Here is a 6508-nt window from a genome sequence, read left to right on the forward strand (position 1 = left end):
TCATGATTTTACTTTCATACAGTTGATCCCTCCCAGTGAACCTGCTGTGGAAAGGCAGACTTACCTTTTCACCAGGACTTGTGCAAAGCTGTCCCCGTGATCTGGAAAGCCCAGCAGTATGTTCACAGTCACGTGCTTTGATAGATTTTTGCAAAACAAATCAAATAAAACCAAACCTTGATGTTTTCAGGCAGCCAGTTAAGCCCATTGTCTTTGCTCTGCCTGCCCTGGCATGGCTGTGTGGTGGGCTGGCTGCGTGGGGCTCTTTACTGCGGATTTGGTGGAACATCTTTATGAGGTTTGCAATCACTTCTGGGCAGAGCCAAGCCACTGTAAGCTGTCCCAGGTCCCGCCCACCATGCTGGTTGGCTGGGGACGGTGACCTGAAGGAGCAGGCCTGAGGTCACATCACCAATGAAGGTGTTCCGCAGCTCACGGTACCAGAAGTGTGAGCGCAAGGAGGGCAGGCTGTGCACACAGGGAGCCGGAAGTGACTCCGGAAAAGGGTCTGCAGCGGAGGGAGGGTGCAGTTCTTATCAGTGCATTAGCAAAGGGCAGTCGTCTTCTGCCACAGGCCAGTTGCACAATTAGAAACGCACCACACGCTTTTCCCCACCTTTTCAAAAAATGAGAAATGGGGAAAATAGAATCCCTGTGTTTGTAGAACAGAAACCTGCAGTGACATGGCAAAGTCCAGGACACCTGAATGTGGGGTACATGTCACACATGGCCCCCCACACAGTGCCACATCCTGTCACATCTTGGCCTAAATAGGTCTGGGGCTTCCAGACACAAGAGAAGCAAATTTCATAGAGTGATGTGAGGTCGCTGATCAGGCCACACGAGGCAAAGCCCGTCAGAGAATCTCTGAGGCTTCTTGAAGAGGCGTTCAGCCGAGCCCCACACTTCTACCTCTGGGATATTCCCCAACCTGGTCGGCTCACGGCCCTCCTGCTGCCACCCCATCCCATGCCCACCCTGGGAACACCCCAGATCAATTTACCCAGCAGCCGCTGAGTGACACTTAGACACTCCTGCCCTTCCCAAATCCCTGCGGGGCTTCTCATGGGGCTTCTGATGGCCCGGGACGAAACCCCGAACCTCAGCCCTGCCAGGCTCTAGGGCATTCCTCTTCTTCCCTCGGTCCCTCAGCATCAGGGTCTCCAGTCTTTGTCCAGCAGTTCCTTCTGCCAGACACTCCTCTGCCTGCCCCTGCCTGATGCCTGCCTGCCCGGTATCTCAGCTGAAGCATCAGAAACCTAGGGGTAATTTCATCAGGTCTGCTGGCTCTGCTTGGTTTTTTATTTTCATTTATATTTATTAGTAGTAGTAGTAGTATTTTTAGACAGAGTCTCACTCTATTGCCCAGGCTGGAGTGCAGTGGTGCAGTCTTGACTCACTGCAACCTCCGCCTCCCAGGTTCAAGCGATTCTCCTGCCTCAGCTTCCCCAGCAGCTGGGGTTACAGGCATGCACCACCACGCCCAGCTGATTTTTGAATTTTTTAGTAGAGATGGGGTTTCGTCATATTGGACAGGCTGGTCTCGAACTCCTGACCTCAGGTGATCCACCTCCCTTGGCCTCCCAAAGTGTTGGGATTATAGGCGTGAGCCACCATGCCCAGCCTCTGCTTGCTTTTGGTCACTGGATTTTGTTTTGTTTTGTTTTTTTCTTCCCTTTTCCATAAATCTGAAGGCCACAGTAGTTGAAGGTGACACCACTGGGCACTGAAACTCACCCTTCATTGGCCACTTTAGAAATAAATTTCATCGGGCACCATGGTAACGGTTGCTTCTGCTGTTTTTCAGGAACGTGGGCCAGCTCCTGTTCAGTTCAAGTCAGGTGAGACCACTGACCCTTCCACTGTGCAGACACCATGGACAGCTGCGAAAGTGCAGTGTTCACCAAGGAGCCCTGCCTCCCACCCAGGCTCCAGCCACCTGCTGCACTGCCTCATGGCCCTGTGCAGCCTTGTGGTCCTGCGTGGCCTCGTGGTCCTGTGCAGCCTTGTGGTCCTGCGTGGCCTCGTGGTCCTGTGCAGCCTTGTGGTCCTGCGTGGCCTCGTGGTCCTGTGCAGCCTTGTGGTCCTGCGTGGCCTCATGGTCCTGTGCAGCCTTGTGGTCCTGTGTGGCCTCATGGTCCTGTGTGGCCTTGTGGCCCTGTACCAGCTCGTGGTCCTGTGTGGCCTCGTGGTCCTATGCTGTTGGCTCACAGCTTGTCTCTAGTTCCCTATGTTCACATTTGTCCACCATCTGACCCCCAACTAGAGTGTCTGCTTGTGGAGCAGGACTAGGTCTGGCTTGTCCCTCACTGTGTCCCCATGTTTGACCTGGCACCTGGCTCACCCCAGAGACCAGGGGGCAGGGTGGAGTAAGTGGATGGATTGCAGCAGGGATGGTGGCCTGAGTGGACCCAGGGTGACGGGATGCAGGAGCAGCAGGCAACATTGGCACGGGCCTGGCAGGTGTGGTGAAGCATTGCTCTGGGGCGTCCTTGGCCTTGCCACCTTGACATGGGCCTCTGGCGTCCATGGTGTGACGTCATCCCTGCGTGAGAGAGGAAGGTCGTGACCCAGGCACCACCGCCAGGCTTCTTAGGAGGCTGGACCCTCAGGCACCACGAGGACACGGGAGCTGCAACCCATGGGCCTTGTGGGAACTTGAGTGCCAGCCGTCTCTGCTGTCTGTGTGCACATCAGAGGGGGGGTCTCTTCACCCTTGCCCCCTGAAAACCACCTTACTGCTCCCAAGGAATGCATCTGAATTTGTGTCCCAGGCTGCTACTGCAAAGGCCTGCAGGCTGGGCGGCTTAGCCTCACAGTTCTGGAGGCTGCAAGTCTGGGATCAAGGTGTGGGCAGGGCTGGCTCCTTCTGCGGCTGTGGGAAGGACCTGTCCCAGGTCCCTCTCCTTGGCTTATAGACGGCTGTCTTCTCCCTATGTCTCTTCACATCGTCTTTCCTCAGTGCTTTTCTCGTGTCCAAAAAGGGGACATTTGGATTAGGGTTCACCCCAGTGACCTCATCTTAACCTCATTTTCTGTGTAAAGATCCCATCTCCAAATAAGGTCACTACGTGAAGCGCTGGGGATTAGAACTTCAGCATGTGAATTTTGGGGACACAAGTCAGCCCAGAAAACAGCATCCACCCCGCCTTGCGAGGTGCAGAGTAACAGGCTCCCATGTCTGAAGGCCCAGTGCTTTATCTCCCTTGCCTCATAGGATTTGCCTCCTGTGATCACAGCCCCAAGATCCGCATCCTAATCTTTGGACTCTGTGAATGCCACTTTCGATGGCAAAGGGGACTTTGCAGATGTGATTATATTAAGGATTTTGAGGCGGGAGGTGACCCTGGATTACCTGGGTGGGATCTGGATGCCATCATGGGTGTTCCCGTAGCAGAGAGCCAGAAGGAGAGCGGACACACAGGAGGCCACATGCTGCAGAGGCCAGGGACGGGGCGATGCGGCCACAAGCCAAGGACTGGCCACCTCCTGACCCTGGAGGAGGCAGAAAGGACTCTCCCTGGAGCCTCTGGGGCGAGCGTGGCCCTACAGGCACTGTACTCAGCCTGCTGGTCTGGAGGGCATGGGGAAGAGGACAAAGAGCGTGGGTAACTATTAGTAATGTTAGTGATAATATTGGCATTACTATTTTGACGTTATTATATGTATGTTGTGGGACAATGCAATTTTAAAATTATGTTAACGTTGTTAGGAACCAAGATTTTCCACAAAGGATGAAAGAGATGCTGGCATAGAAGGACATACATGTCATCAACCATTTGAATTGGAAATACCAAGATGAACTCACAACTTAGTGGGGACAGGCAGTGTCTCAGGGCAGGTGGAGGGAGGCGGGCGGCAGCACCCGGAGTCCTCTGCCTGCAGCTCCTTCCCAGAAGGGCCTCCCAGCCAATACTCCCTGAGCACCTGCTCTGTGCCAGACCTGGCTTCCGGAACCACTCTGGACTCACATGGAGGTGTCTGTGAATGGTGCTGCCCGTCTCAATGTCCCCAGGCTCCTGCTGGACCGATGGACCTCCTCCCACACTCCAGGGCCTCACCACGATGAGACCCAGCCGCCGCCTCCTCCAGCCACCTCCTCCCCTCCCTGCTCCTCTCCTGTGCTGGGCTGGTGCCTGCCTCAGCTCCAGAATCGGCTGCTCCTCTCCCAAGAGTCACCCTCCCCACCCTCCTGTCCATTCACACCACATCCATCGTTCCAGGCCCAGAGAAATCCTTCCTCTGCCAGGCATTCCTCACTTCCCCCTCCCTTGTCATCCCTTCCTTGAGTGCGTGCCCCCAGTGGGTGGGGTAGGGGCTGGCACAGTTGTGGGAGGGGGTCTCAGTGAGGGAGCCAGATTCATCTGTCGCCCACATCCCCAGAGCCCCAGCATAGGGCTGTGCCACGCAGGGGTCGCCAGCCTTCTGTCGCATTCTAAATGGGACATCTGCGTAATGACCGTTTACTTCTCAGACACATCATTTTTTCCTCCCCTTAGGGGTGGGGAAAGCAAGTGCAGGTCACAGAAAATGACAAGGTTAGCAAGGAAGCAACAGAAAACCGCCAGGCACATTCCCGAGCCAGGACTCTGCAGGATGGACGGCTTTAACTCTTCATCTTGTTACTGTTGTGAGGACAAAGTTTCCTGCGCCTTAGTGAAAGCCAGCACCTCTCTCTCTCACCTCCTCCCATCCCATATCCCCGGGGCCACTGGGGTGGGAACCCAGTGTTCACAGATAAGGAAAGAAACGCTACTGCCTTCTGCACCACAGGCTCTCTCTATGCTCCTCTGGTCAGTAACGCCCATGCGGCCAAATGTTCGAGAAATGCTACATGCATGAGCTATGGCCATGCAGGCCAACCCAAGGGGCCATTTCTTAATCTTTAGAAGGGAAAGATGAACTCCTGGCAGCCACGCTGATGGGATGAGCACCCGGGCGGGACTTTGAGAAGTAAAGGGAGAGCACTTCGGTCATCACTAGCCGGTGTGTTCTCAGATGATGGACTCTTTCAGAGAAGGGGCTCACACAGGGCAAGGAAAAGAGAAGTCCTCGGTGGCCATAGCTGGAGAGCTCTTCTGCAGGGAATCGGCCTGCCCCCCAGAGGCCTTGCCTGGGGTGCATATGTACATGTATACATGTGCACAGTCACACACATGCAAGCAGAGATTTGTACAGGCACACATGCACATACCTACACACATACACATTCATGTGCCTGCATGCACACACACACATACACACATACACAACCACACACACATATACACATTTGCACACCTACACGTTTGTGCACATGTGCACATTAGCACACACATGCATGTATGCATGCAGGCACACATACAACACATATATAAACATGCACACATACACATGCACACACATACAAGCATACAAATGCACACACACACATATGTCTACACACATGCACATGCATGTACATGCACACATAAACACACGTACATGCATACACCTGCATACATATACACACATGCACATGAACACACACATGTACACACATACATGCATACAGATGCACACACATACTCACATACACATGTATACATATACATGCACAAACATGCACACACATATACATGCACACACATGCACACACATATACATGCACACACATACACATGCACACACATGCATGCATACACATACACACATATACATGCATACACACATATACACATATATACATGCATGCATATGCACACACATACATGCATACACATGCACACACACACACATACACACACGCCCTCATCCCACATGTCCCTCAAGGTGAGCTGACCATTTTCCTGCATCTGTTGATTCATTTATTGGGTGACTCCGAAAGGTTCATCCATCACCCTGGCTCTCTTTTTAAGCAAAGAACAAAACAAAGGCTCTGCTTTTCCATGCAGTGGGAGCCAGGCACAGTCTTGGCTACAGCCCCCAGTGTGAGCATAGCCCACTCCGGCCTGCAGGGCCTTCCCAGCACAGGGCTGGGCACGGGGCACAGAGCAGGGCAGCTCACTCAGCTCTGGTTCCATGAACAGACAAATGACCTGGGGTTCCCTGGACAGAGGAAGAAGTGAGTTGTGGGTCAAAGATTGAGTCAAGTTTAAAGAAAGAAGAAAAAATCTGCAGTCTTTGAGCCTGTGCATACCCACAGTACCACCCGCCGCACCCTCACTAGTGCAGACGCTCAGCTGACTCGGTGCTTGGGTCCTGGGTCCTCAGGCAGAGTGGCACATGGGTCTTAGCACCGAGGAAGGTCTCAGCTGGAAGGGTGGGACAGTGGTGGAGCTGGGCAGGGACCAGGGTGGATCCAGATGGCTCAGGGTCAGGGTACTAAGGCCTCTGCGTGCCCCTCTGCCAACCCTCCGCCCCCTCCACACCTGCCTGCAGGTGTAGCAGCCTTGGCCTCTAGCCCACGGACCCTGCATCAGGGCTGTGCAGTTGGAGGGGGCCAGCCCTGCTGCCTGCTGGGTGGAGCAGCTGATACCCAGGCTGTGCA

This window comes from Chlorocebus sabaeus, chromosome 10, assembly GCF_047675955.1.
Source record: "Chlorocebus sabaeus isolate Y175 chromosome 10, mChlSab1.0.hap1, whole genome shotgun sequence".
NCBI classification, from domain to species: Eukaryota; Metazoa; Chordata; class Mammalia; order Primates; family Cercopithecidae; genus Chlorocebus; species Chlorocebus sabaeus.